This window comes from Centruroides sculpturatus, unplaced genomic scaffold (assembly GCF_000671375.1).
Source record: "Centruroides sculpturatus isolate CEXI.00-Female unplaced genomic scaffold, Cexi_2.0 scaffold1343, whole genome shotgun sequence".
Lineage (NCBI taxonomy): Eukaryota > Metazoa > Arthropoda > Arachnida > Scorpiones > Buthidae > Centruroides > Centruroides sculpturatus.
This window is the reverse complement of record NW_019385600.1, coordinates 182,037-208,980: the sequence shown is the minus strand read 5'-3', so window position 1 is coordinate 208,980 and position 26,944 is coordinate 182,037. Positions and strand designations below refer to the sequence as shown.

The window sequence follows — 26,944 nt, the reverse complement described above, 5'->3', positions numbered from 1 at the left end:
ATAACATTTCAGACATTGTTATAAATATTTTTATCTATTTCGATTTTTAAAATGTTCGAACCGTTTTAAATTCGAATTTGTTATTGCATATTGGTTCGATTATAGAACGATTGTAAACGTTCCAGAAAATTGATCAAATTGAAAATAGTTCATTTGATTCTCAGCAATTCTCTTCAGCGGTAGGTGTTATATAGACATAACAATTACTATAGTTATTGAAATATTGAATGTAAATGGGGTTTCCTTCCAAAACCTCCGCGGACAAAGTCGCGGGTAACAGCTAGTTCTCTATAAAATACTTACAATTACATTCTGTAACATTTTAATACAGTAATTAAAAATACATTCGACTCCCCTATAACATTGTTGATAATTCCGTTTTATATGAATTCCATGTTGTACGAGTCACTTAGATTTTAGAAATACAGCTTGGCACACGTATTTGTAAAATCTAAATGACTCATACAACATGGAATTCATATAAAACAGAATTATCAACAGTGTTATAGGGGGGTCGACTGTATTTAAAAAAAACAAACTTGTTACAAGTGGCCTAATGGATAAAACCATTAAACTTGGTACTCGGACCTTTTCTTTCCTTTAGGAGTCATAGTTATATTTATTTAAACAATTTGAATACAATGCATCTGGATATCACATAGGTATAACCCAGTACCATGATGGGTGATAAATACAAATTACATACACAAATTGAGTAATTAACGCGTAACAAATGAGGTAAGTACGGTTAGATACAAGAATATACATTAAGTTAATTACAACAGTGTACATGAAGTTAGTTACATAAAATTGATTATATAAATATTAGATACACTAATATACGAAATAACATTGGGGTAATTAAACACAAAGTAGTATAGAATACATATACACATGCAAACACAGAACATTTCTCAAATAACATAAATTAATAACATAAACAGTAAAATAAATAAAATACTCATACAGCTACAAATATACACGAATACTATACGTGTGTGTATAGGCCGATACAAATACAAAATAGAATAGGATGCCAAATAGAAAGTTGTAGTCGGTAGACAGAAGGAAACTAGTTGTAGGCGCTTACAGATACAGATACAGATACAGATATTTATTGATCAATATGCCATATGGCATATCCCGGTGCCACTAAGTATTACCGGGTATATACAGGAAATTACATAGTTTACACTGAAGATTTCGATAACTAATTATTAACGTAAATAAAATTAATTAACGCGTNCGAAGAGCTTTGTAGGCGCTTACAGTTGTCTTTACAAAATATTTATTAATAAGTGCATTGAATGCTTCATAAGTGTGTTTGTTGTTGAAAATTTTATCGGAATCAGACGGCCATTCATCACCGTGTGCCTCGAAGGTCGTCTTCAGTTGAAATCTTTCCAATTCCAACACGGGGCAGTTAAGGATTTAATGTTAACTGCCATCCATTACCTAACAAAGAGAGCAGTCAGCGTTAGGCACATTCTTGAATTTTGCCAGATATAAGTAGAATCGTCCATGGTTAGTCAGAAAATGACTAGTACGCTGGCCAGATGTCCCTGCGACAGTCAAAGAAGCGTCTGATGTGGGGAGTGTATTGCTATTTACTTTTACTCCAAAGAGAAGAGAGACAGAAAATAGATTGCAAGGCGATAGAAATGCTGGCCTTATAGAAGATGGCCGGAAGATACACAAAGGAAGATAGAATGCCTTCCGGGAGGACTATTATGGGGAAATGGTCCCTATTTAGGCCTCTATTTATGGGGAGCTGGCCCTATTATCATCTGCAAGGAGAAAACCCGGAAAACTCCAAGCTGCCAGCCTGTCCAATCGAGGCGAGAGCTCACAACCAAACTTCCTAGTGTTTAGGGTCTGGTCACTGCCTCTATAAGCAGAGACGGAGTCCACTCGGCCACTGGTGGGCAGTCTGGGATTTTCCCCATGTGACTAGGCTGTTTTTATTGTGGGCTGGGCTTGAATTCTGGCGCCAACTAACTACATCGCCACCTCGCGTTCTCACTTCTTTTTACTTACTAAATTAAATTCTCCCAACAGTATCTCCAGTAGGATCAAACATAATGACGATTTTACTCATTGTTAGTACAGTATTTACAATTTTTTATAAAATTCATCCATATTCCAACTGGGAATTAAAATGAATATTTATATGCAATTTAAAATTTTTTCGTGTATGATCGCAAGTGATCGTGAGCCTACTTCTTCGGGTGGATGACTGTAAGATTGGACAAACTGCGGAAGGACACACATACAATACAGTAGAGCGTCGATTATCCGAACGCCATTCATCCGAAACGTCAATTATCTGAAAGAATTCCAGTCGGCAAATTTAAATTTTTGCCAGTGCTGTGGAGCTTCAATCTTTGGCTATGTCTTGGGCTACTCTAATATTTATTTATATTTATGAAAAGAGTTGCCATGAAGCAATGAAAAAAAGAAAAAAAAAATTATTGATTACTTGATAGCTTAATCAATAATTAATAACCTTGGAATTATTGCTTCCTAAAAATAATTCTTAAATTGTTATAATTATGCACTTATTATCATAGCTATGAATGATCAATATTGTTGTAAATGGAAATAGCTTCTAGTATCATTAAACACAATGTATATTGACACCAAAGAGTAAATAAACAGACATTGAATAAAACAACTAAAACAAAATAATGTTAAAACAGAAATAAATAAACAGTGCTTAAAATTATAATCTTACGTTAAGGATTGCACCATCAGATACAGCCAATTCAAGCTGACAACTGACAATTTTTTCTTGCTGCATATTTTTACATTCCAACTTTTTCTGTTTGATTAACAACGTTCGAAGTAAGACAGTTAAATGTATTGAGAATGCTAACAACTGCTTCGATAAATTCTTGTTTTAAAAACAAATGTTTTAAATTTTTTTACGTTGATTTAAGACATATATTGGAGAACCTGAAATTCCGAATTATTCCAAATTTCGAAGCAAATTCGAAACACCGTATCATAAAAACAGTACAAACCACATTTTTATTGTACTTTTTCATAGAAGAAAAATGTTGTAATTTAGAATAAATAAAAACACTTCTTAATGTAGAGGACGTAGTTGCAGTATCATCATCAAAGACGCTACACACTGCAAATAAAAACACTTTCTCTCAATTCCAAAAGTTCTTTATTTTCATAACATTAATAATACAATGTTTCATTTTATGTTTGTAATACAACTGCAATAACAAAATTTCAAGAAAAAGTCAAAAGAATTGAATAAATGGTAAACTTCGGAATTAAATAATTCCTTACAAGTTAAAAACTGTTTACTGTATTTAGGTTAATTAATGTTCTCTCTGCTATGGCGTTTAATGTGAGAATTTAAACTACTTTTGAAAGAGAACTTACGAAAACAATAATCGCACTCGAACGGCTTTTCTCCCGTGTGGATGAGAAGATGCCTTACAAGAGTTTGTCTTTGAGTAAAGCTTCGTTGGCAATGGTCACACGTAAAAGGCTTCTCTCCGGTATGAATCCTTAGGTGCCTTCGTAGATGAGAACTTTGAATGAATCTTTTTTCACATAACTGGCAACTGAACAGCTTTTCTCCTGTGTGAATGCGAAGATGGCTTACAAGATGTTGTCTTTGAGTAAAGCTTCGTTGGCAATGATCGCACGTAAAAGGCTTCTCTCCGGTATGAATCCTTAGGTGCCTTCGTAGATTAGAACTTTGAATGAATCTTTTTTCACATAACTGGCAACTGAATGGCTTTTCTCCCGTGTGAATCATCCTATGACATTGAAAGCCGTACTTCCGAGAGAATCCTATACCACAGTTTTCACACACAAACTTCCTCTTCTTCGTATCGGCGAAATCTACGAAACACAAAATATTAAACTTTATTGTTGAAAATTAATCGATCGTATTAATTACTGCAAAGATACGCAGCAAATATTAATTCTGCATTTCTTGACATAAACGCTTCACAATAACATAACAAATAAATCTAAATTCAAACATAAATAATATATCTAACAAACAACCCCACGTTTGCATTACAAAAAGGTAAAAATACAAAACAAATGTTTAAAACAATCTTGGCAGCGTGTTGACAAAACATGTTCATGTTAATTCATCGACACAATTTTTCAGTAAATCTGTAGACAGATGAATCGTTTTCATTTGAAATCCATTTTCTCCGAAGTAAACATTCAGTTCCTTCTTCCATTCTTGTACTTTTTCACAGATATTCTTCGGGATAGATGTTGGGTGCCCGCAAGAAACATCTTAAAAAAAATGTAGAAATTAAATAACGAATAAGATATAATTAAGTTTAATTTTTCCTCGAAATTAAGAGAATATTCGAGAAACTTTTAAGTTGTTAAACACGAATACATTTTAAATATACAAACGATATTTCCCAATACTTAAGACGAGTGTTGACAAATCTGAAAAATAAACGAGATAAATAAATAAAGTGACGCCTTCCATTGAGTATTTTCGATATGATAATACCAAAACGTAAATCAGTTTACTTGTGTAGTTAAGACAAGGTTATAGGAATAACGAAACTATACAGTAGATCCCCCTATAAAAGCGTTTCCTATAGTTATGATTCCTATAAAAATTGTGGCATTATCCGTAAACAACGGTAAAAATAACTCCTATAATACGTAAAACGTCATCGGGCAGCCGAACTACTTACCCGCCGTCCGTAGCGCCACGCTACGGAGAGATTTCTATCGTCTGGACAGTATTATATAAATTATATATAAATTAGGTACTGTACATATAATTATATATTAATTATATATAAATTAGGTACTGTATATATAATTATATATTAACTTAATTTATTGTAACTTTATTATAATTAAATATATATTTTTCGCCGTCTAGCGTCACGCTACGGCGAGTTAGGCGACCTATCGTCTGTTTAGTACTGTAATTTTATACATTTCTTGTGAAAGAAACATTTCTTATTTAACGGCCATAAAAATTATTTATATTAATGATGTCTCCAAAGGTCAACGAAGTTTTCGCAGAAAAATAATATCAGAAATCGCGGCCGCAATTTGATGCGCTGTTCCGCGACGAAACCAAGCTTTAGCAACGAGCGTAGTCAAAGGGTACACACTCGGTAAGTAATCCTACAATTTTTTGTTTATAACGTAGTTTATACGGATTATTTTCAAAAAAATATACGTATTTTGGAAATGTTGAGTCGAATTAGTCTAGAATCGATTAATTTTATGAAAGAAAACCTTTCAAACAGCCGTAGTCCGTAAACTATGATTCCTACAAAATTGATTCATAAAGAACGGAACGTATCTACCGTCTTATAGGGGGATCTACTGTAATTTAAAATTTAAATTCAGTAAATTTCGAGAAATTTACGGATTTATTAATCTATTTACTAGATTATGGAATAAGATGGAGAACAGATCGAACGTAATTGAAATAACATACGAACATTTACTTGAAAAAAATCCACGTTCCTTCCTTGAATTCAATGTCGTTGCTGTTATGATTTTCGCTTCTTCCAGTGAAAGTTCTTCATTTCCTAATGACCGGGGTGAACGTTTACACCGTTTTACAACTAAAAAGAAATTCTCCCGTCAATAAAAGTAGTAAGACGTTACTCACCATTTTTCCGTTACAAATTTAAAATAACAGTAGCGCCCTCTAATATTTGAAAACAAAACTCGTAAACATCGACATCGAGTCATCAATTTTATTCTTTTAAGAAACATTTCGAAGACTTTGAATCCAATGAAATTTATTATTAGTGTGGGTAGCCTGAGGTAGGAAGAAGTCGTATTTCGTTTTGATAGGCAACAGTTTGGTGTGAACTTCCCATTGGTTAGTGGATGGCTAGGATAATGTTTTTCTATCCCGAAAATTCGGGACTCTTTTTGTCAGGTCGAGTGGAGGAGGTGAGAGGGGTCGTCGCTAAGACGTTGGCGATATTCGAATTAAAGACACCAATTAAGAACTAAAGAAGAATTTATTAGACGATAACATAACTACCATAAATACATGATGTCGCGCGTACACGCGGAAATGAAGGGAAGCGCGCCGAAAGAGACTTTACATTAAACACACGTCTACGACTGGCAGTGAATGGTTTCGTGGACGGATCGGACGACTTCGGGCCATTCCGGTCGTTGAGAACGGACGGTGGCGATGAAGATCGGCACGGGTTGTCGGCGATAACGGTCGGGAACAGACGTTAGGCGATGCCGGGTTATAGGATTGGCTGCGATGAGGGCTTGATCACGGACGGCGAAGTCGACTTCTTTGTCTGTCGTCCCTTCTTTTATATCTTCTCTCATGTTATCTCTTTACACCAATCGTAAATATTTTCGGATACGATTCTGGTGATATAACTTTGGGTTCCGGACAGTGACGTACCGTAGTGGGGGCGGCAGGGGCGGCATTTTTAGGGGGGGAGGGCAAAATTTCACAATAAATAATAATAATATCTTGTAAAAATTGGAAATATCCTAATCTATACTTGCATCGCGCCTACGATAGTGCTATCGTCTGGACAGTCCCGGAATCGGTTCGCCGTCCGAGTGAACTAGTAGAGAGGTTGAGGCAGATGTTTTAAACGTGTAAACATGTACGTGTGACGTTCGGCGCCGCTTTCCCGTAAGCCTAAAAGTTTGACGATGGTGTTTGGAATGTCGAGCGTGATTCCACCGACTTGAGTACTTGAGTCCAAAAGAGAGAAGGCTGTCTTATGACTTAGCCCTTGGAAGTTGGAAGTTGAAGAGGGGGTAGGGAGGAGAGGAAGTTGTGGTTTGAAAGGAAAGTGAAAGCATAGAAGGGGAGTGTGAAGGGTGAGATGTCATTGGCATGTTACATCACACTTATTTTAGAGAAAACATTGATTTTTACAGGGACCAATTTGGTCAGATGAGACATGACGATACAGAGGATACAATTGGGATACATATTCACAATACCGCAGATAGAAGGTAACATACCCTCGCTAGAGGTAACATAACACAGGTTTTGTATAATCCAAGGTACATAGATAAAGTATTATATATAATCCTAAGTACATAGATAAGGTTTTGTAGATGGAGAGGACGACACCGCGTTACAGTAGGGTAACACTTCATGAGTTAAAGTCAGATGCGCCTAATTACACATTGCAGGCTGAGAGGACAACCTAGTACAACAGTAGGGCCACCCTGCGTAGAGGAGTGGTAGCCGGTTACTGCGAGCCTCCATACAGGCTCGGTCGCTGGAATGATCGAAGATCCCGCAATCGGTGATAAATTTTTCAAGCAGCGAATAGTTCTTTTTGGGGCTGAGAAAGTCCTCCCATGGTGGGAGCCAAGTCTTGCCGTTCTCCGCGCACTGAGTGATTAGTTTGCCCCTAGGTGCATCACACAGTGGACAGTCCAAGAGTGTATGGCTGATATCACCTATTGTCGTGTTGTCACAGCTGCAGTAATCATTGTCTCTTTTCTTGATGCGGTGTAGGTAACTAGGAAGATTCCCATGGCCGGTTAGAAGCTGAGTCATGCAGTAGGAAGGGATGAGGTAGCCCATGGCTTGGCGACCAGTGATGGATGGTAAGAAGCGGTAGGTGGTCCTTCCTGTTGCCGAGTTAGACCAGTCCTTTTGCCATTCTTTATTGATCTTCTCTTTTATGTACCTGTGTATATAACTGATGGGGAGCTTATCAAAAGTGATAGATAGCTGATTGCTGCTGGCGGCCTTTCTAGCCAGCATATCAGCCCTATCGTTCCCTTGGGAGCCAGAGTGCCCGGGAACCCAGCAGAAAGTGATTTGTCTCTGCTTGCCTAAGTGTCTTGCAAGATGCGGGATGTTCACTCCTGTTTTAGTGTTCTTTTTACTGCCATTTATGCTGTTTAATACGTAGCGACTGTCCGTGGAGATGTTTATTGGGCCCTTAAAATTTTTGATGTTTTCGGTGATGTAGAGTAGGGCCCTTTCCATGGCCCATAGCTCGGCCTGATTAACGGTGCAAAAGTCTGCCAACTTGTAGTACTCTTCGTGTGCCACGGCTTTTTGGTTATTATAAATGACCATTGCCGCCCCAGTGCCACTATCGTTCTTGGCACCATCAGTGAATATCTCCCAGTTGAGCTTGGGGTGGTTGCTCTCTTCTTTCATGTTAACATGAATACTGCTCCTTTCCGCGGGGTGATTTTGGTCAGTGACACTGTTAATATAGCTGTCTATACTGTANTTTGACTTTAGTTGTCCTCTAAACGGGTGGAAAAAGTCAAAAATAACTTTTTAAGGACCACAAGCTGGCCATGTGGACCTTAAAAAGACATCCCTGAAGGCATCCCCTCTAGTTAGATCGCCCAATTGTTGCGTTAATTTAACAAACAATAACGATTATTTATTGATTTATTGACATTAGAGTGGGGTCAAAATGTAGCTTTATTCTAAAGAAAATAAATTTATATTCATCCTGTACCGTATAATTCCAATATGGATCCGTAATTTATGCTTTGTACCTTCTGTTTTATATACAGTCGACCCCCCCTATAATTACGGTCCCTATAATTACGATTCCTATAAAACTACGAAAAAATATACGTATTTTGGAAATGTTCAGTCGGATTAGTGTAGAATCGATTAATTTTATGGAAGAAAACCTTTCAATCAGCTGTAGTCCGTAAACTTTACACATGTCGGGCTGTGATTGGAACGACTTGTAAGAAATCGGATTCCTAATAAATTGGAACGTATCTATATCTTATAGGGGGGTCGACTGTATTACAGAAAATAGTTTTAAAATTGTACGAGTATAAATAATATAAAATACTTCTATATTATTTTTTACCACTATAATTTAATTCTTAAATTATGAACTTCAATTTTAGTAATTGTAGTAAAAGAAATAACGGTTAATGTTACGTGTGATTCCAAAACGGCCGCGCTTCCGACTGTTCCAAGGTCTATATAAGAAGGCCAGGACGCGTGATCTACTTCTTGAGCCGTTATTTTGGGATTTTTGAGTCGCATGTTTTAAGCAAACAAGAATATAATAATATAATATAACAAATTTATAATTATTTTTTAAAGCACGAATGGTTATAAAATTAAGATAAAATTCAATAGCATTATTAATAAATGTTGTCAATGTAATGCTCATTTTATAATAACTAATACATGTGTAGATATTTAAAAATAGCTTTCAAAAAATTCCAAAAATAAAATTTAAAATTAAATTATTTGCCAGTAAACTATATATATTACGTGCCTATATATATAGGAATAGGCACTATATATATAAGCACTATATATATATATAGGCACGTAAACAAAGTATTCATAGAACTAGTACATTTTGAAGGAAAATAGTACATTTTTTGAAGGCGCTTCAGTACGTTTNATATATATTACGTGCCTATATATATAGGAATAGGCACTATATATATAAGCACTATATATATATATAGGCACGTAAACAAAGTATTCATAGAACTAGTACATTTTGAAGGAAAATAGTACATTTTTTGAAGGCGCTTCAGTACGTTTTGAAATTTCATTGCAGCAACACTGGTTCACCCTGTTGCCCGAAATTTGCGCTGCGTAAGTCAGCGCCGGCTCAATCGCTTTCTTGTATATTAGCTTGCAGTGTTTCCCATGAGTTTCGGGCAATGTGATGTATAATGTTTGCCTTTTGACTGACTCTTTTGCAGAGTTCCTCAATGTGGGTTTTAAAGCTGAGAGTGGGGTCTAAGAGTACACCCAAGTACTTAAGGTGGGATGTTATCCTGATCTTGTGACTGTTTATATACAGGCAGAGTGGCCGTTGGAGTTGCCTCCTTTTTGACTTTTTTGTGCACACCAGGGCTTCGCATTTCTGGTAGTTAATGGGTAGTTTATTGTCCTCACTCCACTGGTTTATAATCGTGAGGATTTCGTTGCCGTTCTTTTGGAGCACATTGCAGTTCTGATGTCTCACCATCAGGACTGTGTCGTCCGCGAAGCCCTGTATCTGGGTGTCTCCTTTTTCAGGAATTGAGTTGAGGAGGTCATTGTATACGAGGTTCCACAGCCCGGGCCCACTGCGGGACCCTTGCGGGCAGCCCCTGAAAATCCGCTTTTTTATGCTGATATTGTTGTTGAAGAAGCCCGCCTCTCTGTCAGTGAGATAGTCTTTGGTGAGATTGTAGATATTTTTGGGGCATTTAGCCTTCTTCAGATTAGTCAGGATAGCTGGCCACCATAGGTGGTCGAACGCTTTTTTGTAGTCTACACTGATCAGGAGGGCGTGCATATCTTTCTCCCACGCTTCCTTTATAAAGCTTGTTGCTTTTTCAAGTGCGGTTATGGTTGACCTCCCCGGTGATTCCACCGACTATCCAAACACCATTGTCAAACTTTTAGGCTTACGGAAAAGCGGCGCCGAACGTCACACGTACACGTTTAAAACGTCTGCCTCAACCTCTCTAGTAATTTTTTCATCCGAGGAAATCCTGCGAAACCTGTTGACCTTTTCTTTTCTTTCTTTTTTTATTGCTGGTACGATTCATTCGCGTTCATATACATTACTAATATCCAATAGAACTATTTTAAACAGGTCGCTGCACTACCACCGAATTTTTCATGCTTGTTCTGTGAGAAAAGTGAATTTTGGTCTTTTAAATTGAAATACCTAAATAAGGGGGGCCTAAATTTTCCTCTGCCCCGGGCGGCTGACACCTATGGTACGCCACTGGTTCCGCAGGAAAAGGAAGTTACTCCGAGGACGGGAAGACGAACATCCGTCTCCGAAAAGTTTCGAAAGAGGGTAAAAGTAGACGGTTTGTTTGAAATAAATATTCTGGTTTATTAATTTTCTTGTTTAATTAAATAAATTCGTTTAGTTCAATCTGATTTTCACATCAGTAACAATGCAAACATTTATTTATTGTTTATTAAAATTTTAATTATTTGTGATGTTTGAAAGAATAACAATTCCATTTTAAATTGTGGAACGTGATGTAGTATAGTACATACATCTGATCGAAAAGTCTTTCTGGTATATTTTAAAGATTTTAGTTTGGATTTCGAGTCCCTTTTGAATATTTTTCAATAGTTACGTGAGGCGAACTACGGACTTTCTGCAAACGAGTGCGAATGATGTTTCCACTCTTATGCCGTTTTCAATGACAATCTGCTATGTTTAGAATATATCAGTATCATTAGAATATATTATTAGTATAGCTGAAGTATAGAGCTTTCGTTGGGATTCGGCTCGCTTCCTTGTTTATTACGTACATCATCTTATTGCAGGGTATTTACATTTATTCAAGCGTTGTGCAAATCGTGGCTTCTAAAAAACAGAAAAGTGATTTCAATCGAAACATTTCACCTGTCAAACATTTCTACCTGCGCTCCCATTGGTTTAAAATGGACTGCGCCGTTTTATGATTTATTGGGGTGATAGGAATGATTCAAGAGGGATTATGTTGAGCACTAAACTTAAAAATCGTAAACACAGCTTTTTTAATTAATATAATCGCGTTTTTTTAAATAAAAATCTGGCGTTACTGCCATCAGAAAATACTATTATATCGTATATTTATGTAATTTTTCTCCCTTTTAACGTTTCTTATGTTTATATTACTGTAATTTGATCCAAAAATGCGAAAAAAACATATCTAGTTTCACTTCCGTTTAAATTCTCTCGGGTTTCACTGCCTGGCATCGGCTTCCTTTGTAATTAAAATCTGGGAGTCGCATGAAGTTCACTTTGTTTGAAAGCTCACACTAGATCTCTCAGACTGAATTATTTATTCTTAAACTGTTAAGTGATGAATAAAAAATCTAAAATATATTTTTTATTTCTGAAATTTTTCTTCTTTTTAATTTCCTAAAGTGTTGGACAAAAATGCCTATTTTATATTTACTTTTCTGCTATTGATGTGAAAAAGTCAAGATTTCATCATATATAATTTACTTTGTTCAGAAATATCTTAGATTTCACTGAATCCAAATATTCATCTGTGATTTCAAAATGTTTCAAATTACTTTCCATTTTATTTAAAAACATTAAAATTAATTGAATTTATAAGAGAAAGTGACACAAGTACAATAACATCTATTACAGTGTTTCGCAACCGGTGTGCCGTCACAAAGTGAAAGGTGTGACGTGAACTTTTACACATTTTATTAATTGCCAAGTTTGATTTATATAATTTTATCACAGTTGCTGTGTTTCTTATGCTTGTATTTCATTTTCTGAGGCAGCACTGGTAAAATATAATGATGTTTGTTTATTCTTTATTACAAGCCACGCATTTTTATGTATTCTAAGAAATTAAATATAAAATAAATTTGCTCACAGGTGTTTTGTTACTCTTGCCAATTGTTTTGTGTACGTGCTTTTCCCAAAAGTGCTGGGATTAGCCGTGTCTTTTGTTACTTTATTTTGGTACTTGTCCCTGTTTGTTAGTGCTTTTTCAACTTTATTACATTTCTATACCGATTCACCAACCCATTGTTAGACTTCCCTTTGAATAATATAAGTTCCACGTCTTGCAAATATTTCAGTTCTACCTCAGCTATGCTCTGAAGTAGTCTGAAAATTGTGATTGCTAGTCAGTCTTATTTTTTCTATTACTATTAGACTATTTAATTTTTTTTCTAAGATTGACAAATTCCTTGTACTAAGTGTTCCGTCGACGAGTAGAATTAGTGATAGCACTGAGCCGGGAAAAAAAATTAGTGCGCCGGCAGTATAGTGATAATTATTTATCTTGAGGTTTTTTGTTTAATGCGGTGATAAAACGTGCCCAATCTCCGAATGTATTGTTTGTAGGTGTAAAACTTACTAATGCTGCTGTGGTTCCCAGTAAATTCAAACGACATTTGTCTACAAAACATTCTTCTCTGTCAAACAAAGATGTTAATTATTTTCGTAAGTTGTTGGAACAAAACCGAAAACAAGCAGCATTCATGACTACAATAGTATTTGTTTCGGACAAAGTACAGGGAGCTAGCTATAAGGTAGCCAAACTTATCGTAAAGGTAAAAAAAACCACATACAATAGCTGAAACGTCATTAATGCCTGCTCGTAAAGAGATGGTGAAAATACTCGTAGTCCTGGGTTCAGAAGCTGTCAGTGAAATAACAAAAATTTTTCTTTCTGATGACACAATCAGTCGCCGAGTTATTGAGATGTCCAGTGACATTAAAGACATTATGAAGGAGAAAATCAACAGCAGTCGAAAGTTCTCACTTCAGATCGACGAGTCATTGATATTAGCGGCCACGCACAATTTCTTGCTTATATTCGGTATATCGATGGTAATGTAATTGAACTAATTTTTTTTGCAAACAACTTTTCGAGCGAGCCACCGGTGAAGAAATATTTCGTGAAAGTAACGAATATGTGCTCCAAAATAAATTCAAATGGAAGGATTGTGTTAGTGTTTGTACAAATGGAGCCGCAGCTATGACAGGCCGAGTGAAGTAGTGAAAGTCGTAAACCTTGTCAAATCGCGACCCCTAAATTCACGGCTATTATTTGTTTTGTGTCAGGAAATGAAATCAGAACAAACTAAGGCAAGTAAACACACAGGCAAGTTAATTAGAATTTACTTTTATTTTGATGATTATCAAGATGTATTATATCACAACTTTAGACATACAATTATATAAAGACATAACTGTTGCAAGCTATTAAATAATATTATATTAAAAACTCACAAATTCGCAGATTACTATTATGCCTTCTCGTTATAAAATAAAAATATCTTTAGATAACATATAGATTAATAATCAAACTTTTACACGGTAGCTTATATACAAAAAATGTTGATGTTATTAAATATCTAACATTAATAGTCGACGAAAAATACAGAATAAACCAAGCATTACATTTCTATTACAGTTCAAGTTAATCAAAATTTTGAACCTTATTGGCATTTACAATATATCTATAAACCTAGCGCAACTCTCAATACTTAACCTTTTTCATACTTATAATAAATAAAATTAAAAAAGTCATCTTTCATATAAAATCTAATAACGAATGTTGTAATACATGTCTTTAACTTTGTGCTAATGTGTATAATTTTTTTAAACAAAGTATTTTAACTGCGAAAATTTAGCCACTCGTTGAACTTCGTCATTTCTTTTGCAAAGAAATTAGACGTATATAGAAATACTGTATATTTCTATATACGTCTAATTTCTTTGTATATTTCTATATACGTCTAATTTCTTTAAATGTTGTATATTTAGAAATCTGAGAACTACGTCATTACTATAGAAAGTGCAGCAGGGTGACTTCTTAAACTTACATAAACAATTCAAATTTAATATAAATGTAGACTGAATATCGAAAATTAATACAGAAAATTCTTACAAAACACAGTAGTGCTATAAACAATAATTCCCGATAGTAATCAACCGCAAAATTTAGTTTTATTTATAATATGTGAAAAAAATATGTAATTTGTGACAAATTTTAGTGCAAATACAATTTGTAATAATTTCTGTTTTTTCTCAATTATACAAAATCAAATAAAACATTAAAGTTATATAAGTAGCAGATAGTCAGAACTAACATCACGTTAAATAAAAAAAAACCTATATTTTTTCACTTAATCTTGAAAATCATTATTCGATACTTTGTTATATATTTTCGTATATGTAAATGGGTCTAATTATGTTTTTTTTTTTTTCTATTGTCTAATAGAACTATCAATTTGTAAATAGAAAGTTATGAATGTAACGTGTTTTTGAATCACTTGCTCTCTAAGAATATTTTAGATCATGTTCCAACTAAGATATGTAATGAAATTGTTTTTAAGATTTTACCTCGCTTTTTACACTCATCCCTGCAACCAATTCTTGAATAGTAGCTAATACTAACATACTTCTCTCAACTTTCAGTTCTTTACACAATAGTGGAGCTATTAATCACAGAGTTAATTTTATCAGATGTAACATTGCGGTATGCAGAGACTGCATTACAGGATTTGTGTTTGCTCATTACTCCAGTTATTGCACCACCGAAGAAAAAATCGAATACAATGCACTCACCATCTGCAAAAGTTAACAATATATATACTCTGTAGCAATAAAGATCGAATAAATTGACTTACCCGAATCAAAAAATTTTTTCGAACGTAAAAGAAGTCTCCAATAGAAATTCCCATGTTAGTTTTTCCGTATCTTTTCATGAAACAAGTTAACTGAAAATATTCAGAAAATGTTTGGACGATTAAAATTTATAAATAAGTACATTTCTTTTGCACTTGAAAGAACTTTGGAACTATACCTTGAACTTAAATTCACCTGACAAGAAATTCGAAGAAAATCTTTGAATCGAAATAAAGTTATCGTAAATCTGAAACATGAATATATTTGTCATAAATTAAATACTTAATCGTTAATGAAATTTCACTTTTTTCTGAAATTTGCTTATTAGAGAAGAGTACTTTAGCAAAAAATAATGTATAAAATATATATCATGTTATTTACTACATGGTAAATAAGAACTGAAATAACAATAAAAGATCGTTCTTACCAGAGATGTCACGTAAGAAAGACCGAAAGAAACCGAAAGACATCCCGCTAAGAATACTATCGAAACTCCGGAAAATACTACTCGAATGTGAAAGCTGACATCGAAAAACAGCGAAGCGAAACACAGAAAACACGTTTCGTATGTGAAGTGGGCGTATATCAAAGCAAAAAAATCTTCCCATTGCTTGTTGATCATTTCAAACTTTTCCCAAATTTCTGTATGTTTTTCGCAGATTTCTTGTAATTCGTGTTTTAGTGAAGAAGAAGTTGTATTTGTTTGTTCTAATTCTTCAGTTAACTTTATAAGTCTCTTTCCTAAGATTATTGAAGCAATAGAAAACAGAAAAAGGACCGAACATATCTGTCCTACGAATTGCAGATAAAGAAACAAAAAGTATATCGAACAAATCGTTGCTTCGAGTATACTTCCATCATATTTTCTGACTGTTGAAAACATAAGCATCGTTGGCATGTTAGAAATAGATAACAGTAAGACGAATACGCCTACTAAATAGCATAATATAGGTAATTCCAGTTGTTCCGGCAAATTTTCTTCTCCTTCGTAGGTGCTTTTCATGTAATGGAGAGAAATTTTTCTTCTCTTCAGTATCGAAAATTGAATAGCGACGTAGATATTAATAATAAGAACTACGACGTGAATTTCTATTCCGTATTTACCGTATATATGGATAGTTCGGTAGCAAACAAAATTTTTGTTGAAAATTATAACAAATAGAAAAAGGGAGGAAAACCATAAAAATAATTCAGTTATCTTCACGTAAAAGCCGTAAAATGTTCCTATGCGATTTTCTGACGTATTATAATTTTGTTCCTCAAAACAAATGCATTTTTCAAACGGTTCGAGTCCAAAGACTTTCGTAACAGAAAATATTGCATGGAAATTATAAATTGGACAACGATTGCCTTGTGTCCACAAGTGATTTGTGTCTTGTCTTTTGCTTAAAGTTTCCATTTTTCGAAAATTGCTGATGAATTTCGAAATGTTGTTACCCATTTTCACATTCACTAATATTTTATAATGATTAAAGTAATACAATTAAATAATTGTTACTTGTTTCGACTACGTAATTGTTTGTATTTACACGAATAAAAATTATTTGTTGTTTTTTAATGTAACAAGAGGTTTTCCTTTTACAGTTTGTTTTATATTGTTTTTTTTTATTTTTTGAAAGTTTACGTAAACATTTATTTTGAATGATATTTCTCTTGAAGTTTACGTCTTCAATGTGATCATATCTTTAATTTTTCTATGAACGATCCACAACGTTGATTTTTCTGAACGTTTCTTGAGTTTAGACACTTTCTTCAAATTAGTATATTTTACATTCGAACTTTATGACAATGAATTCTTCTCTAGAAAACGAAATATAATGAAAATTTAAAGGTAAATAATCATATGTAAATTTTTTGAATTAAATCACGAGTTTTCTTTGATAAATGTTTTTTGTGATTTACTTGTTTCTATGTCAAGGCTAAAAATTGTAAATACGATGTGTTCAGTATGAATTACTTAAAATTTTCAGTATTAGGCATTTACGTTTCAAATATAATTAAATTATCTTTTTTATCTAATTAATTTTTTGCATTCTGTTAATACAACGTAGGTACATTTCACACAGCTGTAGTATATTTGGTATTAATAATTTTATATCATTTAAATTTATTTAACTGTAATCAAAAACAGTACTAATTTTTCCATTGGTCAAATAAATTTTAAATTAAAACTGATATACAATGACGGTTTAAATTTCAACATTGTATTAATTTTGGCCTATTTTTGTAAAATACTTTTTTACAGCAATGTTAAATCACAATAAAAAACAATTACTTTTATATTATTTAATGGTGAATAGAAATTTGTGATGACAAGTTTAGTAGACTTAGGAGTGACAAAGTGCAATCGTTTTATAACCTCAACTCACTATGCAGATAAAGAATAGAAAAAAACGTCAGAATTAATCACTAATATCAAATTTCTTTTATCAAGAATCTATTGTAAATCGAAAATTCTATATGCATCAAAACTACTCATGCGTGTGCGTTTTCAAAATATGAATTAAATTGTACTAATACTCATTCAATTAAAATACGTGTTGTAAATTTAATGATTTCAAACTATTTTGCTATGAAAAAATTTTAATACTTACGAAGATAATGCATGATTCGTAGCTAAAAACACATATTTGCACGTATTGTAATTTAGGAACGATTAGTCAAGGAAAACAATATGAAAATATAACTTACATAAAACAGTAACTGTATAGTTTTCAATGAAGGGACTGAATACGTTTTCAATGTCACGTTATATGTATTCTTAATACATTATAATTAATATTATTTGCATTTATCGTGCACTCGTAAACAATGATCATGCTTACTTTTATTCTGATTTCCTCCATTTTTCGTAATACCAGAACATTCCATGAATTTCTCTTTATATCATTTGTAAACTAAACACGAATAAATAGCCATTGAAATATAATTTATAACAGAAACACTCGCAATATTCTGATCGATAAACACTTTAATGCCAGGTTAACCTTTGTTTAATGAATTACTTGGTAAGAATATAATTTCTGATATCTAAATTATCCTGCAAAGAATTCATATCTCATTCAGAAATTTTTAAATAAATAGGCTTCTGTTACGAAACGAAGTTCATATTTCGTGTAAAAATATTATTAAAAATTCTTTTGTGAATTCTTATAATAATCTTCGAAACAGACGTTTTCAATTTTAAACATAGAAATCAATTATTTAATATACTGTAAATTAATTTTAAATTACTCTATACAGTATTAGGACGGTTTAGCGGATAACTAACAAGCAGTGTGCAAAAACTATTATTAGAAAGAAGTAAATAATTGCTAAAATTTATAATAATTTAGTTTTATATTTTTGATTTTGTAATTATCAATTATATGAATTTTGGATACGTGAGCGCGTGCGTGTGTGATTGTTAGTGTTTATTTTTGACTATACTTCAAAACTAGATAAATTTAACAGGGTAATTTTTATATATAAAGCATTGATACTATTAAATTTTTTAATTTAAAGTGAAAAAGTGTAGATACGAAAATGGATGGCATGAAATATTTTCAATGATGTCACTATTGATGAAAATATTACTTCTTGTTGGCATTCACGTTTTTTGAACGGTCAAAAACAAAGATTATTTTTTTAATAGTAAACATTGATATGAAAGATGATGTTATAAAATTTACTAACAGATGGAGCTACACATATTATAAACAAATCTTTCGAAAAATTGAAAAATTTCTAATAATTTAATAATACTTATTTAAATTACTGTTATTTTAATTATTTAGTCATTATTCACATTCTATTGTAATATAATTTAGAATTATTTCATTTTCTTCTTGCACTTTTTAAATAGTCAAGACTTTGAAAATATTTTTTGTCTAAACGTATTTTACAACTGTAAAAATACTACTATTTCCATTTATTTTCTAATATTTGTTACTTTTTAATAAATTATTCTTTTAGATCGCATTTATTAAAAAACAAACTGTATTTTGTTTTTTCCAGGTGGCGTTGATGCATGAAGACGTGTTGCCAACTTGATCTATTGTTTAAATTACGTAAATAGCGCCATCGTCAATTCTGTAAACTTGTTCTTGAGAATCGAAAATGGCAAATCGCCATTTTAAATATTCATTTTCAGCAAAATTTATTTCGTGAAGTAATTTTATTGATTCGACACTATAAATGAATATTACTTATCTGATTATGAAAACTACGTTAATTATTTTTACATGCAAATATGTTTTGAATATTCACTTAACATATTTATTATATAGTCTTTGAGACTTCAATTGCTCTAAGATAGATTTGAGTAAGCAAGGAGGATATCGATTAGATGTATAGATGTGTACAGTCGACGTTTCTAAAACGATGTTCATAATTTCGTTTTATATGAATTACATACTGTACAAGTCACTTAGATTTTACAAATACGTGTGCCGGACTGTGAACGTCTCACGTATTTGTGAAATCTAAGTGACTCGAACAACATGAAATTCATATAACACGGAATTATCAACAATGTTATAGCGGAGTCGACTGTATTCAATTTATTAACCACCAAATTCGTCAGGATATTCTTTACATTATATTTTATAACCACTGTATACATGAAAGCACATCTTACAGAAAAGCAATATACTCGTATAGTTTTATTATACAAAGTACGAGTCACTTAGATTTTACAAATACGTGTGCCGGGCTGTGAACGGCTCACGTATTTGTAAAAATCTAAGTGACTCGTACAACATGGAATTCATATAACACGGAATTATCAACAGTGTTATAGGGGAGTCGACTGTACTCAATTTATTAACCACCAAATTCGTCAGGATATTCTTTACATTATATTTTATAACCACTGTATAGATGAAAGCATATGTTACAGAAAAGCAATATACTTGTATATTTTTACTCTACATCACACCGACTTAAATTCAAAACAATATTCCTTATTATAATGTTTACTACTAGTGAATTTTATAACCTTAATCTAGACAAAAATAAGGATAAATGGATAATAAGAACAACAACTACAGTATAAATGTTACCGATGTTCTGATCCAGAATAAAAACACCTTTATTCTTATCATGGATTCAGCCTTGGCCACGGCAAGTGTGAATGAATACTGGAAACTTCAATATACTTCGGACAAAATATCTACGAAAATTTCTGAGGCACTGTCTCAGGCTGAAATTCTGCTTTTCCTAAAGCCTTAGGCTCTCTGCATTATGTCAATCATATATTGTCATTATTTTAAACTTATTTCTAGTCGTTATTGTTTGTTGTCATAAATTACAATGTATAATTTACATATATACACTAGAATATATCTAATTATAACAAAAACAAGATTTATTTAATCATTTACGGATTATTGTACAGTTCATAATAAAATGTTTTGAAATAATTTTACATCAAATTAGTTATCATAGCTTTCACGTTTGGCAAAAACTTATTCTTAATTACAAACCTTATATTCNATCTAGACAAAAATGGGGATAAATGGATAATAAGAACAACAACTACAGTATAAATGTTACCGATGTTCTGATCCAGAATAAAGGCACCTTTATTCTCATCATAGATTCAGCCTGGTCCAAACCAAGTGTAAATGAATACTGGGAAGTTCAATATATTTTGGACAAACTACCTACCAGATTTCTGAGGCACTCTGAGGCTGAAATTTTGCTTTTTCTAAAGCCATAGACTCTCTGCATTATATCAGTTATATATTTCATTGTTTTAAACTTATTTCTAGTCATTATTGTTTGTTGTCATAAATTACAATGTATTATTTACATATATACACTAGAATATGTCTAATTACAAGAAAAACAATACTTATTTAATTATTTACGGATCATTGTACGGTTCATAACAACATGGTTTGAAATAATTTTACACATGTTTGGCAAAAACGTATTTCGTAATTACAAACCTTTTATCCTATGCTGATATATTTGAATGTCTATAGAAATCATATTATCAGTAGTTTTTCGTTATCAATATTTGTTTTTAAAATGTCCACGTTAAATTTATTTATCATATCCTCTACATTTATTAATATTATACAGTCGACCCCCCTATAACACGGTAGATACGTTCCGTTCTATATGAATCAATTTTGTACAGTTCTTGCCAATCACAGCCTGACACGTATGAAGTTTACGGACTACGGCTGTTTGAAAGGTTTTCTTTTATAAAATGAATCGATTCTAGAATAATTCGACTCAACATTTTTAAAATACGCTTTCTTCTCCACCATATTTACCAACAACATTTTTTCAATGCCCAATTGCTCAACAATATGTCTACTACAGTCCCTTTTTCTAAAGCCTAGTCTGCCAAGAAAATGCCCTTCATAAACTCTTTTTCTGAAGTTTAGTCCACCAAGTAACTGCTCTCCATAGCCTGCTTTTCCTACTTTTCCAAAGCCTAGTGTTGCAAATAAGTGACCTCTTTTAAATTTCCTTTTTCATAATTGCTATATCCTCTGGCTAATGTTGTTATTACACGAACAGTACATCATACTATTCTTGTTTTGATTTTGATGATATGAATACAGTCGTGCAATTTATCTATTTCACTTTGTTTAGAGGAGAATTTTGATTCGAAGTAACGTGGCATCCACTCAAAATTTAACATTCCTATAGAGTTACTCTTGCCTTCAAGCTCTTTTGAATCTTGTTCTGACATTCACTTATTTAACAGCTTTCTCGTGATTGAGTAATGACAGGCAGACAAACCAACATACAGACAGAAACAGTTCATAGGTTTACAATTTATCGAATTACAGTCTAATAATTTGTCTATAAACAAATATTTATCAGAACATACTTCTCACATATGCAATCTGAGAAAAGTATGATGTACGGGAAAAATCCACTACTAATTTGATGGGGATAGCATATATTTGAAATTAAATAAATTAAAAATATGATTAAAAATTGCATTCGGGCATGGTGACAATGTCACGATAAATAATTGCTCGTCTCTAGATTTAACTACACGCCAAAGCTTTAGTTTTAAGATATATTGGGTTTCAGTGATATTGTTTGTATAGATTTAACTTATAAAAATGTAAATCGTGATTTAACATGTTTCTATGGGCTAACTCGCCCATAAATCTCGAATTATTGCATCAGTTACTAATCTCATTTCTTGTCCTGAAGTCCGATATGACGTGTTTTGTGAACCACGACGATTTACGTAGACAAGTCAATGGTAAACGTCGTTCACGAAAAGTATTGCTCAATGGACTAAATTAATTTCTAATTGTTCAAGTAGAAATTATTATAGAAAATATCGATTAAGTTCCACTAAATGTATTTTAGGAATAATCTCTTTAGATTTAGGAATTTTAATTAATAGTGATAATACGTGATTTAATGCAACCATTTCTATAATTAAAAAGTTGAAATATGCTAAGTGGAAGATATAATTAGATGGAGTTGCATAAACCAAACATAAATTTTTAGTTTAATGGAAAATATTGATTTTTCTGATAAATTTCTTTCTTGAAATAACAAAGGCTATTTAATTTATACAATAAGCGACTCATAAATATTAAAGATGCACATCCGAGAGGAGTACGGTAGTCATACACACGGAACATTGGTGATGAATTACAAATATATCATTCTAAGATAAAAATTTCGTATAGTTCTTTATTATGACTTTTTATAAATATTAATGGGTTTTTTTTTATTAAAAAAGTAATAATTTACAAAAGAATTAGCTAAAAAATATCAGCAATAAATCTGTTAAAAATGAAGATTATCTTCATTTATAATGATTTTCGAGACAACTAGGCAGCAGAAGTAAATAAGTTCAGATAAACACAGATGAAAGCCTTCATAACAGAAACAGTTTTGCAAGAAATGTCAGAAAGAGTAACTTTACTCTCCAAAGATAAAGTTTTCTTTTCTTGTTTGATGAAGAAGAATCGGTTCTACTTGTTTGGATGACACAGTAGAGTGTCTCAAGTCTCTGTAGATATAACAAATACGGAAATAAATAACACAAAATAAATTGTAGCTATGCGTTGATTCCGCGCGACACGTCCGAACATGAAAACCGAACAATAGTGTAAAAGGGAATGAGTAATCAAGAGTTGAGTGACGCTCAAACAAAAGAGGAATCAACGAGATTTGAAAATCGCGTAACTCTGGGAAAATCGAGGAATCCCGGGACAAGCAAAAGACCGGGAAATGAGAAACACTACCCCGAACACTAAGATTTCGGTGGTGGGTTCGTGCCGCGCTTGGACGGCTTGGCCAAGTAGAGTTTTCCGAGTTTTCTCCACGTCTGTAACGCCTAAATATAAGCCATTTTTCCTTAAAACGAACCGCCTAGGCAGATAGCTCAAGTGTTACTATGCAATAACTTAAACAACAAACAAAAATTTAATAATCATGTATTACGTATATAAAAAATTATATTTGTAATCGTTAAGAAATAACAAAAGTTAAATTAAGCATTAAATAAATGTTAGCATCGTTACTAATAATGAATTTGAATGGAAATGTGTTTCGTAAACATTAGAACAGAATAGAATTGATTACTCGATGTCGATGTTTACGATTTTTCTTTTTAAATCTCAGGTGGAACCGCTGTTCTATTTTTTAAATATGTAACGGATTAAATGGTGAGTAACGTCTTACTATATTTGAAGAGAGAATTGGTTTTATTAAAAGGTATAAACGTTGACCTCTGTCATTAAGAAATGAAAAAATTTCACGAGATGAAGCGAAAATGATAACAGCAAGAACATTGATTTCATGAACGTTTCACGTGGATTTTTTCAAGTGAATGTTCGTTGATGGAATTACTTTATTTTCAATAAATAATTAATGAAAGCGTTATTAATTAAATCTCATTTATTTTTCAGGTTTTTCGGCACTCGTCTTAAGTATTGTCGAATATCGTTTGTATATTTAAATTTATTCCTGTTTAATAATTTAAAAGTTATTCAAATATTCTCTTAATTTCGAAGTAAAATTATATTTAGTTATTATTTATCCAATGTTTAATTTCTGAATTGTCTTTTATAAGATGTTTCTTGAGAGAATCCAACATCTTACCTCAAGAATTTCCGTGAAAAAGTACAAGAATGGAAGAAGGAAGTGAATATTTACTTCTAAGAAAATGGGTTTTAAATCAGAACGATTTATCTGTTTACAGATTTACTGGAAAATTGTGCCGATGAATAACCATTGAACATTTTTTGTCAAACGTCGCGAAGTCATTGTTATAAACACTTGTTATCAATCTCTTTTTGTAATGCAAACATGGGGTTGTTCCTTAGAAATGTTATTTATGGTTGATTGAATTTAGATTTATTTATTAAGTCATTGTGAAATGTTTACTATAAAGAAATGCAGAAGCAATATTTTGTGTATTTTTTGCAGTAATTAATACGATGGATTACTTTTGAAAATTGAAATTTAACATTCTGTGTTTCGTAGATTTCGCCAATACGAAGAAGAGGAAGTTTGTGTGTGGAAATTGTGGCAAAGAATACTCTCGGAAATACAACTTGCAACGTCATAGGATGATTCACACAGGAGAAAAACCATTCGATTGCCAGTTATGAGGAAAAAGGTTCATTGAAAGTTCCCATTTACGAATCCACCTGAGGCCGGAGAGAAGCCTTTTACCTGCGACCATTGCCAACGAAGCTTTACTCAAAGACAACATATTATAAGCCACCTTCGCATCCACACGGGAGAAAAGCCTTTTACATGCGATTATTGTCAACGAAGATTTACTCTAAAACAGAGTCTTGTAAGCCATCTTCGCATCCACACGAGAGAAAAGCCGTTTAATTAAGTGCAATTATTTTTTACGAAAGTTCTCTGTCAACAGTGATTTGAATCCTTACATTAAATTCCATAGCAGAGGAAATATTAATTAACATAAATATATTAAACAGTTTGAACTTGTAAGAAATGATGTAATTTCGAAGTTTACTATTTATTCATTCTTTGACTTTTTATTGAAATTTTGTTATTGTAGTTGTATTACAAACATAAAATGAAAACATTTTTTATTATTGAAGTGATGAAAATAAAGAATTTTTGGAATTGTGAGAAAGTGTTTTATGTTATCAAATTACGACGTTTGCCTTTTAAGAGAATACGGAACATTTGTACTATTTTTATTAAACTGTTATACATGATTGAATTATAAATAAATGCTTCGATAAATTTTTGTTTTAATTAAAATTTGTTTAGATTGATTTTTAATTCCAAGACATTTGTATTGTCTTACTTCGGACAATATCGGTTCGAACGCCATTAAAGTTTAAACGAATTTTATAATGGCAGTTTGAATGCCTTGGCTTTCGATTTACTACGCAATAGGGCTATAAGCTGGTAGAAATTAATACAGTACATAAGTGGTAAAAATAGATTGAATTCTTTTGTAATAAACTTGGAGTTTTAGTTTTTTGCATTTGTTTTTTAAATAAATGGTGGAACTAAAGAAAAACAACGGAAAGTAGAAAAATATTTATTACGTGCCAGCTTCTTTTGCCAGAAAAATCAGCTGTAGAAGTGTATTTGAAAACTTTTTTACTTTTTCGTGTGATGCGTTTTATCGGCTCTTCGAGCTCTTTCTGGTAATCTTTTGATAGGTAACAATGATTTAGCCACTACATCTGATTTACGTATGAGTAGCATGTACATAATCGACGGCATACGTTTCTATAAACATTTTTCAATATCTATTTTACATTATTGAACTTATTATTACACTCAAGTAGGCTATTACTGGCGTGTGGTCCAAAACACTGTTGTGGGAGAATAGTTAATGATAGACCAAACAGATATTAAATACTTTTGTTTATTTAATTTGCGTGCACTTTATAGAACATCCCCACCATTTATTATAACATTAAATTTTTGTATTGTTTCTGAAAGTTTAATAATTTAAAAAAAAACTGAAAGTGCCAGTATTTTAGATCGAAAGTGATAAAGGTTTGACAAAAACAACCTATGAAAGTGATGATCAAATTTGTAATTCTCGTCATAAATTTTATTGCATAAAGTATAACTGTATCTTGAAAATGAACGGGTTATCTGTTATATCTAGAGTGGGGTTTTACTTAAATACCCATATTTTGAGTGCTATATCATACCAGTGAAATTTCTCATTGTTATAACATGAGATAATTTTTACTGTGTTAAAAATTTGATATGTATATCTTTCTGCGTTTTTGAATTCAATTACATTAAAGTAAATATACAATGCACATTTTTGTCAATTAACGAGTATTCTAAATTGTTAGATGGATGACAGTATAAAGAATCTATGGTTGGTTTTAGCGATGTTACAGTTTGACTACAGTAATATATTAACATCGCGTATTTTAGATACAAGCTGGGCAATCATATCATATTTTATTATTAAAACTTCTATATATTTTTAATTACAATGAATTGGCAAATGTAGTTTAAATGTGTAGAATTCGTATAATGTAAAAGTTCAATTTATCCTCACTATTTATTTGAAAGTGATATTGGAATAAAATCTACTGTGGAACTAAAACTTAATGCTACAATTGAGAAGAAATGCATATGTTTATTTATATAAATGGCAATAAAAGATGAATATAGAAGAAAATTATCTTGTTGAAACTTCTTATTTCTTAACCATTTTTTTCTGTATTTTTTCATTCAGTAAATAATAGTAAATTACAGCAATCAGCTTTGTAAATGTGGTACTAAATAATTAATACATTAAAATGGAGTAATATAATTTATTATGTACAATTGTACATATGCATGTACAATTGATATGGATTATTTAAAAATGGTAATAATAATTAGAAATGAGTTGCTCTACTTTTCCGGCAGTA

The 26,944-nt window shown here is 32.2% G+C and overlaps 1 long non-coding RNA gene across 1 annotated transcript; it reads right to left on the bottom strand.

The window, feature by feature from the left end:
- Window positions 1-3,794: 3,794 nt before the first annotated feature.
- LOC111640482 lies at window positions 3,795-5,695 on the bottom strand. The gene is made up of 3 exons (XR_002759280.1): window positions 5,466-5,695; window positions 4,388-4,440; window positions 3,795-4,278 (listed from the first exon to the last, which is right to left on the bottom strand). It is a non-coding gene; the product is annotated as an uncharacterized LOC111640482 (long non-coding RNA).
- Between the last annotated feature and the right edge of the window lie 21,249 nt (window positions 5,696-26,944).